The sequence below is a fragment of the Haliaeetus albicilla genome, chromosome 12, assembly GCF_947461875.1.
Source record: "Haliaeetus albicilla chromosome 12, bHalAlb1.1, whole genome shotgun sequence".
In the NCBI taxonomy this organism is placed as follows: Eukaryota; Metazoa; Chordata; class Aves; order Accipitriformes; family Accipitridae; genus Haliaeetus; species Haliaeetus albicilla.
The window spans coordinates 21,230,383-21,244,416 of NC_091494.1; the positions used below are offsets into that span (position 1 = coordinate 21,230,383).

Sequence of the window (14,034 nt, forward strand, 5' to 3'; positions counted from 1 at the left end):
GACCAATGCAGAGGTAACACTGGTATGTGGTTATAAATTGTGATTTGGTGCTTGAATTGTCCTAGCTGCCTTCCATAGCATTTTGGCTGCACAAATTGTCTTCAGCAATTTCATCTTAAAGTTCATGTTTTACAACACTGATTTCCCTTAAATTTTTTTTTTTAATTGCTTTTATTAGGTCAGCCACATCTGCCAAGTTTTAACAGACGACTACTTTCTCAACTGCCTAATTTCAAATTCACCTTTACATATAGCTTAAAAGGAAGCAAAAAGTCATAACAGCAAGTAAGCAGGACGTGATGCTTAACATCAAGGTTTATGCGAATACACTTTACAGTAACAGCTGAGGTTCAGGAATCATGAATTTACTCTGCAACACAGGAGAATTAAGGAAGGAAAAGGAGGAAAACTTGGAAATATGTATACTCCTGATTAATACAAGGCTACTAGGAAAAAGCAGATGTGAAGTCACACCTTGTCTTATTCAGAGGAAAAGCCAAAGTCTACAAGAGCCAAGCTGAACTTTTTCTATGCAGTGGCAGATGCTGAAATACAGCAACATTACTCCTTCAACATTAATAAAACATGTTGTATACAGAGCATTTTTTTCCCAGTCCTTGAAACCCTGCCAAGTCATAAGCTTTTTATGGGAACATTGAAATGGATGTTGATCAGAGCCATCCCATATGAGTTTTAAAGTTTACCACCACTTAGAGGTAAGGACTTCCCCCCCAGTCCCTCATACATCTGCAAATCTGTAGGTTTTTGAAAAGCCTGACGAACTAAAAGCTCATACACCCTTAGTCTGTGAAGATACTGAATTCCCTCTTGGATTATGAGCTGAACTGAGGCCTTGAAACTTCTCCACCCCCTAAAATGAAGTTCATCAAAGGTAAAATTTTACATTTTATGTATGAAAAATAGCAGCTACTTGGTAAACAAAATTAGAGAGCCAGAGGTCACGTCATTACCAAGAACACTATATTCTCTGCCGCATCCTTCCCCATGTTCATCAGCATCTGCTTTTTCCAAGTCCCAATCTTTATTTTTCAAAAAGTTAACACTGATTCATAAAAATACAATTAGCCTGGAGTACAAGGCTGCTGACATCCAGACAAGTGCTCGATCATTTTGTTGTTGCATCTAATGTCATAGAACTTCAACTGAGTTGGAAAACTTCATAAAAACTAAGGGGCTTCTTCCTTTCTAATTAACACAGCAATGAAATTTAACAGCCTGGCATGGAAACTTCTCTCCAGCATTCCATTTTTGGAATTACTCATCTACTCCCACACTCTACAAGACTTTTTACAATATGCTACCCAGTACTTTACCCTTTCCAGTTTAAAAGCTTCAATTTGGAGTCCTCTATATCAAGACAACTAGAGTGGCAAAGATGTTGCACCAGAAGACCTGCAAAATATCCGCCATCCTTAATATCTGCTCAGCCTACATGCCTCCTATGTGTATTCTGTAACTTTAAAACCAAAATCTGTGTCCATTGCAATACACATCCATTCTATCATTGACACAAATTTAAAAAGATATTAACTAGGTGTGCAATGCCTTAAATTTAATAGGGAAATGGACAAAAAGTACACAGCCTACATCCACGTAGGTCTGTCTTTCAGGTCCCTGGGCTGGGAACTTCTGTGTTCTTTGTATACCATGCTGATTTGTGTTTATTTAAATAATGACAAATATTAGTTTAAAATTTATAGTCATTGCTTTATAAGATGTCTCCAATCCTATCAGGATAAAGAGCTTGCTCTAAACAAAACAGTTTGTTTATACTACTAGTACATCTAATGGGAATTACTTAGAATCCCACATGTTCAAAGCAGGACAAAATTACAGCCTATCTTTCCGTGCAGGGCTGCTCTCTCTTGCTACCAAGAGGCCAGAAGGACCACATGCAGATCACAAGGCCTGAAAGTTCAAGTCAAGAGAAGCTGGTCTGCAGAACTTCTGAGTCCACCCAAAATGTCACATGCCCAGCAGGCCCAGCAAGCAAAAAGTAAAGAAAACCAAGAATCACCTCATGCTTTGGCAGCAGTAAAATGGTTAGAAGATGCAGGAGAATTAAGGAAGGAAAAACCAAGCCAAAACCGAGGCATACATATGCTGTTGGTTAATGTGAAGCTACTAGGAAAAAGCAGGTATGAAGTCATACCTTGGTTCATACAGGGCAAAAGCAAAGGACTACAACAGCCACTCAAGCTCACTCTGGGCAATGAAAAATGCTGCAATAAGAGTTTAAGGACAGCAAGACTATGACCTCAAGCCTTTCATACAGTATTTGTGTTGGCTATCCCACCACTCCCTTATTAAGGAAAGGCCAAAACAAAGATATTTATTCTGTTACTCTTACTATTCATTTCTATCTACAAACACACAGAAGTCAAAGGTTTAGTAACTGTAGACAGCCCAGCGCTTAGATGAAAGTTGGTTTCTGTTAGTCTTGCCTGACTGGGATGTACAAAAATTTGGAGGAAGGTTTGGGGATTTTTGTTTCAGATAACCTTAAAATTAATTTTAAGATCAAGGCAGATTAGAAGAATTAACCATCTATTCTATAAAACCTTGTATCTGTTTCTACTATTGATAATTACTCAACAAAACCTCTTATGGCATAGCACGCATCTGTATGGGAACAGAAAAGGTCACCTCAGTGTGCAGAGACCCAAAGTAGTTAGTTGCACAGATGCCAGAACTGTAACCCAACAGCCCAAACACAGCAATACTGCAATTTTCCATCTCAGAATAAAAGAAAACTACATTCAGTAAAGCTGAAAGTGAGTTTTAATGCTACCTTAAAATAACCGGTCACATATGCAAACCAATTACTGGTGCAGGTACTTGAGTGTGAAAGCAAAGACAGAGCATGACCCTGTCCTCCTCTTTTGAGTACATTAAAAAAATTACATGTTTCTATAAAGATGTTTCTGTGGATCCAGGTCCTGTATTTTGTCTCATACTCATACATACTCTGGAACTGTGCTTGTACAAGGACTAGCAGAGCAAAGCCCTCCTCTACAGTTGATGCTCTTTTGTGCTAGGACCACAAGTAGAAATTGCACAAGATAAATACTTAAAATCACAGATACTTAGTGAAATCTCCTCAGCATGCTTTTTTACATGCCCTCTTGCCTAGTGAATGCACCAACTCTCCCCTCTATCTATAGACTGAAAAAGCATTTCCTAATTTGTACACGAACAACAGCCAGTCAGTTTTGAAGGGGAAAGAAGGAGAAAGGAAGCACTCAAAACTCCAAGGATTATTTACAAAAAAGCTGAAGCCCTATAAACTTGGCTACTGAAGAAAGATAATCTTCTCTAGCTTATGCCAAGTGGGTCAGACAGAGGAAGAACCTCAGAAATCTTCAAAGTCAAAGCAGATGGGGAAGTGAGTAAGTGCCCATGTGAGCAAAGAGGAAACAAGCTTCTGTTCATTTTAGCTTGTTTCAGAGCTTCAGTTTTCTAGACACCATCAAAAATATCAGACCTTTAACTGACATGAGCAGAAGAGCTCACTTCTGTAACAAGTATTTGGGAGAACTGCAGAGCAATTACTTAAGACTGCTATTGATGCAAAAAAAAAAAAAAAAAAAGTCCTGGTGTCTGCAGATTGAGGATGTTGCTTAGCTCAGTGGTAGGAGACAGGTAAAGTCAACGCTGAGACTGAAATGTTCTTTGCTTTGTAGCTGTGAAAAAAATCTCTTAGGATTCTTTATCATTAGTGCTTCAGTATTGCCGATATAAATATTTATGTAGCTGTAAAGTAGGCTCTACTTTAGAGCTAATTGTAGCTCTAATTAGAGCATTTTTAAAAAATAACACATACACTTGTAACTACTTTTTTTTATCCTTTTTGAAATTAAAAAAAGCAGCAGTCCACACATGCCACAGAATGAACATACATTTCATTCCTTATGAAGCTGAAGCCAACCTCTTGGTCCTTTCTCAGGCTTTACGTTGCTAGACAAGATTTGGGCCAAAACCATTTCCATACAAAGGGATGCATCTCTGTCTAAGGCTAACCTCATCATCCAAGTGGTGAAACCTAAAACCAACTAATCTCTCCCAGGGTTATGCTTGTGGAACTGGGAATCCCTCCATCTGCCTCAGCAAAATAGAAAGATCACGGGCTGCAAAATAAACAGCACATTAACCACAGAACAATAGACCCTCCAGTCAATGTGCTTCATGCCACCCACCAAGGGCTAGCAATTTTCTATCAGATACCTCCCCCTAAAAAAAAAAAATAAAATAAAAAAAAATTCATACTTTAAAGAAAGAGCTTGTGCAAGTTGACAACATGCAACTTCTTTTGGATCCATACCAAGGAAGGACTCCTTTCCTCTCCAAATTCCTGGGAGTTTTGCAAGCTGTCTGCAATCACAAGCAGCAGACCCTGAAGGAGCACAGAAATATAGTTTACCATGTTGCTTTTAACCAGGAACTTTTAAACTGATTGAGCTGGGAACAGTGGAAGGAGTATTCAGTGCTATAGTTTGCTAGGGAGAAAAAGAGCCAAGGACATGCTGAGGAGATGCTCGTCTTCCAAAGAAAATATTGCTACGAGAAACAGGCATCCTTCCACCACTTATTTTAGGAGGCGGCTGCTGAGCCGCATCAGCTATTCCACTGGTGTCTCCATGAGTGTTTTTTGCCCAAGACTTCTGCTGGAAGAGCCAGAGCTGCAAAACTTTGAAGAAAACTCCACAGGAAGAGGCATTGAGGGGTTGCACAACACCAACCCACTCTAGATACACACATCTTCATTTATGCAAACTCAGGTGATCTTCTGATACTCAGGCTGGGTTGTCTGGAACATGGACAAACCAGAAATAGGTATATAAAGTCTTTGCTTATTTTCCTGTGTGTGTGTTTATACATGAAGAAATTTGCCAAGATGAGAAGTGTGAAGGAGTAGAGAGAGGCTGTGTGATGAGTAATAATAAGGGGGGAGCTTCAAACTGCAATCACTTTAGCATTTTTTCCTGTTCTCAGTTATCATCACAAGCCAAAAAGTTAACTACTTTGCTTTATGTAACTTTTTACCATGACAACTATACCTTTTAGCAAAGATCTCATCATCATTCTCACAGCAATTTTAAATGTTTTAAATGCAAATTGAGGATTCCCCCATATCCCTCTCTGCACTAAAAAAAAAAAAAAAAAGTTAAGCTTGAAGGACCATGTAAAGTTGTATTTGCTACAGTCATACCTTTTCTCTGCACTCTGATATAGGGTGAGGAAAAAAAAGAGATGCAAGTTAACAGAAACTCATATCAGCTTTTCAATAGCATCTCCACAAAAAGGATATTTTTTTTTTTTTTATGTGGCACATGCATTTGACCTGGGTCAACACGGCAATTGTTGAACAGGGATCACCTGATAAAACAGAAGCACCCTCCCTCCAAACTATATTGCAGGAATTACAGCCAAGCACCCCAACCGCAGCAAACACAGTAAGAGCCTTCTCGAACAGCACACGTTCTGTGTCAGCAAAGCAGCATTAATACAAAACTCAATTCAAATAAAGGAGTAATGACCCTTCGGAAAGGGTAGGGCTTCATCAGGCTTCCACCATACCAAACAAAGACCATCCAAGATATTCAAACCGTTGCAAAAAAAATTATTAAATCAAAAGGAGGAAAACAGTATCAGCCTCATACGCATTTCATTGTTGAATAATGACAGTGTTTACCTTTCCAGCGTAATGCATTACTGCTCTGGATCCAACTTTAAAGCTGAGTACACGACAGAATTAATTATGTCCTTTCCTCTTAACTACCATTCCCTGGGTTATTTATTAGCTAGGTCTGCATATATTCATAGATGTGTCTAATACACAAAGTTAAAAGGATTTAAAACTGCTGCCTAAATACTTCCCTGGTTTGCAGGGTCCTCTCCACTGTCTGGACAGGCAGCAGCATCAATAAATACAGCCTCAGGCTGAAAATTAATCACTCCTTAAGCTATGTAGCAGTCGAGGGAGACATGGAGGAACTGCAAACACGCTGCGACAGGCAAGTGTGTCTCACAAGCAAGATCCCAAGCAACAAGTTCTCAGACACAAAGAATAGATGGCTCTACTAAGGTCTTTTCTCTGAATTAGTAAAATGCAAAGGATGCCAGCACATCCAGCTTCAGCTTTGTCTTACAGTCCACTCCTGCTTGCAGCTTAGCAAACTGCCAGGCAGACCATCTATCGGGACTAGAAAGTCCACCTTAGGTGGAGCACCCACAGCTTGGAGGCCACCATCCAGTTCATGGGCATCTCTGGAAAAGACAAAAGCCACACTACACAAGACTTGAGTTCAGTACCTTGGTAAAGGAATGGCAGATAGATGAACTCAGACAATCTACCTACAAGGAAAACTAAAGGGACAAATGCCAGGGAGAAGCAGACTGGAGAAGACTTCTGGTCTAAGACTGGATCAATTTTATTTCACCGAGGTCCATCATCTCAAGGGACAGAGGCAAGAAGCTTCCACACCGACCATCTGCTGGAAGGAGACAGAGTGGGTACTGCTATGGACCCAGCAGCAGATAACACAGAGGGGGAGAGAGAGAGAGATAAAACCCTTTCACAGACACTTTACAAAGAACAGCAGCACTTTTATCTTTGTCAGCATAGATGCTAGGATACTATACTCCCATGCGAATACTGCAGTCGCTGTTTGGCCTTATCCAGGATTACAAGCAATTCCAACTAATACAGCAAATTAGCTGTATATCTGGGGATGAACTTGTTGCCTTGCATCAGAGATCAATCAAATCTTCTCTCCATCACATAGAAAGGAAAACAGAGTACATTTTGGTACAGCAGCACACTTGGCTCTCCCACCCATCACCCAAGCCACTGCTGGGCTGGACTTGGGCTCAAAAGAATGTCCCTGTGCTATGTAGCAGCACAGGAACTGGGTTTGCAAAGGTATTTAGAAGTAGACAAGACCATGTGCTTGCAACCAACACTCAGAAACCCTGTTTATCACTGATCAGCTTGAATTTAGCATTTTAGAGGTGTAGATGGGGTTCAGAAGATTGAAGGGGGGATGTTAAATTTGTTTGGGTTCTCCCATCTTTTGGGCTAAAAAAAAATTATAAAATTCTCAAGCTTCTTATGATTTGCCCTCCATGTCAGAAATTCCTGCCTAGAACTATTGAAGAAAAGAGGGAAGAGAAAGGGATGGAGGAAGAGCGACTGTATCTACGAACCTTAAGTATTAAGGCTTCATTTTCCTAACAAAATGACATTAAGTGATATTAACAAAACAAGTTTACCCTCCAGAAAAAAAAATAAAATAAATGTAGAGCATCTCTTGGAAAAAAAAAAAGTATAAATTGGTGAGATTATGCAGTAATATGAGTAATATGCAGATGAAAGCTGTATTTCATTATTCTGCACCATGTCCACTTCATTTGATTAAATTAATAAATGAGGTCCTTATGTCATACTACAGGCATTATGCCTACTTTTGTTTACTACATCTTTCTAGCCTTAACCACAGCACACGCAGCACAGCTGGCTGGCAGATCACAGTTACAACACAACATGCAGAAGTAGTTAAGATAGGGGAAGTGATTCTAAAAAACCCACACAAAAAAAAAAATCTTGCTTCACTTACCTAAGCAAAGTTATCATTAGAGAGTTTTCCAATACTAAAATCCAAGAAAAAAGGCCTGAAAAAAACCACAGAAAAAGGCAAAATTTTAGTAAGTAGGATAATACTCTCACTCGCTTTTTTTCTTGGGAACACAACGTTAGTGATTTAAAGAAAAAGAAGCGCATTCACTCCATCGGTTGCATTTCAGATAGTTATTTGTAACAAAAAGGTGCTCCTCAGGCAGCAAACATATCAGAAACAATAGGGCAGATTTTCCGCTGCTGTTGCCAGTATTATACCAGTGCAATTCCTCAAATGTCAATCACGTTGGACTGCAATAAAACTAGTGTTATCCAGCAGACAAGTCAGGCCTAAGGCAATTAGCTAAACTGCCTCATTCAGATTTTCAGTCATTTGTCCCTCCCGTCGAGCTGGATTATCAGACATTCGGGACGAAGTTGTTGGGCAGAAGTAAGGAGGAGTCACCCACCCCAGTAAGACTGAAGGCGGCAGAAACCAAAAGTGTTGGCTGATAAAAAAATATCCAAACCACCCCAGGACTAATTGCAAAAGACTGCGAGGCAGCACAACATGGATCGATATTAAGAAAGCTGTGATGCACAAGATTTCATTACAGGCATAAAAATCCAAAGCACCGTGCAAGTTACTGGTAGAAATGGCATGCGGCCATGACAGGTCTTACCAAAACCACTGCTACCAAAAAAAGCACTCAAAGCTTGTTAAGACTCATGAATGCAAACTAAAAAAAACCCACCACCCAAACTAACTGAATATGGATGACTGCAAGCCTCCAAATCAAAGAGGGAGTTGATCACTGTTTAAGAGGAAGAAGTCATTGCTTGTTCCAAGATTAAAAACTTACAATTCTGGCCCCAGCTGAAGCACTATCATTCACTAATCTGGTACAATTTAGTCGGGCTGATCCTCTGCTCAGACAGACAGGGCATTATCAAAAGTTCTTCTATTCATTTTGCTTCCTGTTAGCCAGTGAAAGCCCCTTTTATATGCTCCTCGAGAGGCTGTTAAAACCAGGGAAGACTTTCCGATACAGAAGATAAGGTAGTTGGATTTATTCATGAGAGGAGGAAGGGAAATTGTACAGGCTGATTACAGCTGCTCCAAAGCTGAAAAGTGGAGGTTTGGAGGAGGGAGGTGGAAGATGATGGGTTTCTTATTAATAAGCATTATACCAATAGCATTATTGTTAGAACTAGGCATTACCTCTCCTGATATTCAACTATGGAATTGACATTTTACTCTTAAGTTGGCATCACCAAATATGCACATGTGGCTGAATAATTCAAAAATACATGGATAAGGCAGAATGGGATATTTTAAGAGACTGCGCAAATAATATTTTTTGAAAAAAGAACAATACCTGAGACGAAAAGGATAAACTATCCAGAGTCAGAGGAAAGACACTGCCTAGAAATGCTCTCCAGATTAAGACAGTTCACGTATAATTTTCAGGGTCAGATACTGTTCTTATTGCCAACATGAGCACTCAGACTTCAGCAGAGTAGGACGGTGATTTCCATATTACTTAACATGTGTCAGCAATTTTGAACAGTTGCTTTGCAGATTCTCAGAACTAACCAAGCAAAACCCCACCACTGAGAGCCCAGTATAGTACCTGGCGGATGAAAAGCTGCCTGGAAACTCACTCTATCAAGACTCTAAAAAACATGCCCCCTATTAATGTTCAAACAATCTAGTATAGTTAAAATAGTTTTAAAATGTAACAAGATGGAAATACAAACAAAAATACATTTCTCAAATCTAAAAAGGTCAAGCCAAAGCAGCAAAGTTCTACCAAAAGTTAGGGCTAACAATGACGGTTGTAGGGGTAAACCCTGCCTCTTCCTTCCCCTCTTCCAGACTATTCTTCTCCAAATGAACTAGCAAAATAAACAAGACTCAAAACACCCACAGCAGAAAACAGTATATAGCTTTAAAAGAAAGAAAACAATTCAGCTATACTTCATCATTACTCCATCCAGTCCAAATACACACCAAGTTATAAACTGTTTTCCCCTGACAATGCTAAATAAGATCAATACAAGCAAAAACAATAAAATGTTTTTCAACACACTATTATATGGACAGGAAACTTAAAACATAAAGTGATGCATTTTTTAACAGGTACCAGTTTGAATCAGACAGGGATGGAGTGCAGAAAGAGGGAATAACCAAACAGGGAGTAATCAAACCTAGAATGGCGTAAAGACCCAACAGAGATGGTCCACAGGTCACCACGTGGAGGGTGAACTATCAAAGATGCTTATGTAAATAGGGACAAGGCTGCCAAAGGCTGCCAAATTACCTCTTGCTTTGCAGAATACAACATGCAACCAAAAAGCAAAGAACTACAACAAAATCCGGAGCTTATTTTGAGCCAGTTTCTTCTTTAGGTTATTATTAACCCCATACAAAACTTCAGCACAAACTGTACAGACACTCCAGTTTGCTCAGTGGTCACGTAATTTCTTCCCAGTGATCAAGCAGAGAATTAGGGAACCAGGAGGCAACAGTCACTTTCTATTCTGCCACCAGCCTGCATCTCTTCAGACATATCACTGAAGGCAAAGCTCAGCTGGCACTCACTCTCCCCACTTTGCACTGCAGTGGAGATCTTGCTTGTTGCAATCACCAACTTCAGTTGTAAACTACAGTGGCTTACCTGGCAAATGCTCAGATTAGTGGGTATTTCAGAAAAAGCTGCCAAGTCTGATTCCCCACAGAGTAATTAAGGGTAATATTGCTCACCTATCTTCACACATGCTTTGCAACACAATATCTGAAGAGACAACATACTGTTCTAAATCTGCAATGCACAAAAGCAATTGTACATGTTAATTTGCAGTTCAGCATTATTAATAAGGACAAGTTTATCAAAGCACAGAGGGTGTTTCCTACAGTGGGAATGTCGTAATGGGATGACAAGACACAGCCTGCTTGTTGTGCACGTTTTGTAAGATTGGTGGGTCTTTCTTGTCACAAAACAACTCTTGTTTTTAATTAAATATTGGTGCAACAAGTGAAGAAAGTGCACCCAAACCTTTCCATTTGCTTTCAAGTCTGAGGAACCCACACTGGCAAGTTACAGCTGATGAACCATTGATACTCACTCCATTGCAAGGAAATGAAGAGGCATGAACTAGATGTTCCTTGGTCAACTCTTTTCAGCTTGATAAAGACCCAACTGCACCAGACGCTACAGCTGATGTGAGGGAGTCAGACCAAGTCTGAACAGTCTTACCCTCCAAGTTGACAGACTACAAGAAAAGCACAACAACAGGCCAGCGCCCACTGTTATGGAGCTGGATGCAACTAATTTTGTTCTGCTAAAATATGACTTTACACACATGACAGTTTCAGGAAAGCCAAAAAAAAGAACAGGTTTACTTGGCTCTTAGATTTCACTGCCCATCTTCTGGTAGTTGTGATGATGCCAGGGTTAGGTTTTTTTAATCCCCCAAACCAAAAGTTCCTACTTCTAAAGGCCATGTTAGGTGTGTCCCCCACCCTTCACAGGCCTGGCTGTGGATACAGAGATGCCTAGTTTCTAGCCTCTGTACTGTTAGAAGTTACACTTGGAATAGCTGCAAGTGAAGGCAATGGAAGAGTTCAATAGTAGTTTCTTTGTCACTCCAAGAATCTGCTTCGCCACATAAGCCTGCAATTCTAGATTTCTGCATACATTGTGAGGGGCACATGGCACGGATGCTTACCAGTGGCTGAAGTTCAGCACGTTCCTGGACAGTTGTGCGGTAACCACGTTTAGACTGTTAAAGGAGGTTTCAGCAGAGCTCGGAGTTGAAAGTCAGCGAAGAAATCCAAAATTCAGAGCACAGCCCGCAGATGCAATTCAGTCTTTGCAAACTGACACATTGAAAGAGTATGGGTTTTCCATCTCATCCTCCAACAGAAGCTGCAGCACATGCTTAGCGGTGCCAGAAATTTTAGAGGGCTGCCAGAGCATGCACAGGAGAAGGTTTGTGTGCAAACAGAATAAACAGCCTCTACTAAACTCTTGTAGCCAATTAAGCAACAATTCTCCACTGAGAATACAGCATCACCCAGCTGCTTACCTAATCCTCAACTCCTGCTTCTTGACCTGGCTTTCAATTTTTAAGTCTTCCACTTCTTTTCAGAAGCAAAAGACAAACAAATGCCAATTCTCTAGACATCCTGGTTAAAAGGCAAATAAAAGCCCTGCAAAGACCATCAGTACTCAAACGTGACTTAACACTAACAAGCCTTCACCACCAAGCCTGCAAACATTAATACATATAAGTAGCCATGCTAAATCCACCCAAATTACCTATCTGCAACGCTCTCCTCCAGCCTGCACTGGACTTCAAGCCAAGGGAAGACCAAACCTGGAAGACGACTATGGATTTTCTCTGGTCTGCATCCCTCTGTAAGCTACTCGGTGATGCTAAGCAGATGCATTTTGAATGTGCTGCTTCATCTCATGTAAAGGAGGGAGAACAGGAAAAAGAGTCAGAAACAGTACTTATCTGAAAAAAAAGCAAATATTTTAAAATTAAGTACTGCTACTGTTTGTAGAATGGCCTGCAAGAGAGATACGAATGGCCTGGAAGAGAGATACATGTGAAATTCCTTTAAATACACGTGTTCAGTTTTTAAACTGCATACAAGTCAATCTGACAAACAAGCTTAGTTGGCATTGCTCAAATGAAGCTGAGGGTCCCGTCCCCCATCCTCTTCCTAAGTAAGCAAGCACAAGTTTCTGGCATAGACACTGGTGTGTGAGATTTTAACATTCCCCTTTCCATAAACAGTCATACATCAAAGCTCTAAAAATTTGCTTCACAGAAACATTTGCACTAGTAAAACTCAATTATTCTAGTATTTGTATGACACATGAAGGAGGAGTGCATAAAAAGGTTATGGTGAGCTCATTTTAGAATTTAAACAAGTACTTGATAAAAAGTTCTTGAGTTATTCACTCAGCTCCATTATTAAATCAGGCTTCCAAAGAAGTCTTTAAACAATAGCACAGAAGACACTGTATTTATAACAAAAAGGCAGTATTGAAGCTATCACTCTGTCTCACAGCGCAAGTCATTCATAATTAGTCATAAATGCACACAGGCATGGTATCATATGTTGGTTCACAATCCTGCTGGATTAACTGGACACTTTGAATATTTATACTAATATTCCTTTCTGGAGAGGCAGCACCATTTGTGTCTAAATATCTTAAGTACTGCTTTTTATGCTAAGAAAGAACAATTTCTTCAAGAACATCCAAAGTTGAGAGAAGCGCTCAAGAACAGTACTAAGCAAGATTGGGACAATAATTTGTATTTATTTATTTTTATACCAGCCCACATCGGCTGGCACACAAGTATTTTGCTATGCCCCCCAAAGCTTCGGAACCAAACTCAACTGACGATATCACTCGGTTATAAACTTTCATACTAAGTTTACGTACAGCACAGCAATTTTCTGCATACCTGCTCCCTGCATACATACCAATTTTTTTTTTTTCCAAACCTCAGAGCCCGCTTGGAATAATGACCATGGGAGGAAAAGCAGGGGACTTCAAAGAGATAACACGAGTGGTGCTCCACTTCTCCACTACACGCATCCTCTCACCACCTCCTTCCTTTCCCTTCTCCCCATCCCTTTTTCTTCCACATCACAAGCTGCTCTTGGTAGTTCAGCTCAATGAACATGAACCAAGATTTCCTCTCAAAATAACTACTCCAAGACCATTTCAGCTATGAGCATCACCCACAGAAACATTCCCATTTGCATATCGTCCTCTCCCCCGCATCGGTCTGCTCCCAAATAAACTCATTGACTGCTGATACAAGGTCATAAAGTTGTGAGAAAAACAAACAAACAAACAAAACAAAACCAAAAACAACAACAACAACAAAACAACCAGGATACCCTCCCACTGCATCCAGCCATGCTCCCAGAGCAAGGGCAGGATGAGTCAGTCTCCCAATATAGCTGGTTTCAAGCATTTCTGACAGCATTACTTTTAACAACAGCATTTCATTTCCTTCAGCCATCTCATTGAGAGTGCTCAAGTATTAATGAAGTGTTTTAACACTCTCACTGTCTGGAGGAAACATGGGGTGTCACCTAAGCAGCTGCTCAAGGGTGAACACATAGCTGCTCCATTCACCAACACAACCAAGGAAAGGATTTTTGCACCACATGAGCTAAGGAGAGGTTTGGGGATGAGAAGCATGAGCCAAAACTACCACATTAACAAATACCACCAAGCCCTGGGACAACAGTGGGAGCCTTCCCTGAGCAGAACCTGCACCACATCAATCTAAGACCGCCATAAGTCATCCCCCCTCAAAACAAACAAACAAAAAAAAAAACTGAAGGAAGGTATCTTGCCATT

At 40.3% G+C, this 14,034-nt stretch overlaps 1 protein-coding gene across 1 annotated transcript in view; it reads right to left on the reverse strand.

Moving 5' to 3' along the window:
* AKAP13 (A-kinase anchoring protein 13) overlaps positions 1–14,034 on the reverse strand; it is a 227,727-nt gene that overhangs the window by 198,625 nt on the left and 15,068 nt on the right. The window contains exon 2 of the mRNA XM_069798474.1: positions 7,638–7,692. The gene's annotated coding sequence lies outside the window, so the exon portion shown is untranslated. The remainder of the gene's footprint in view (positions 1–7,637; positions 7,693–14,034) is intronic.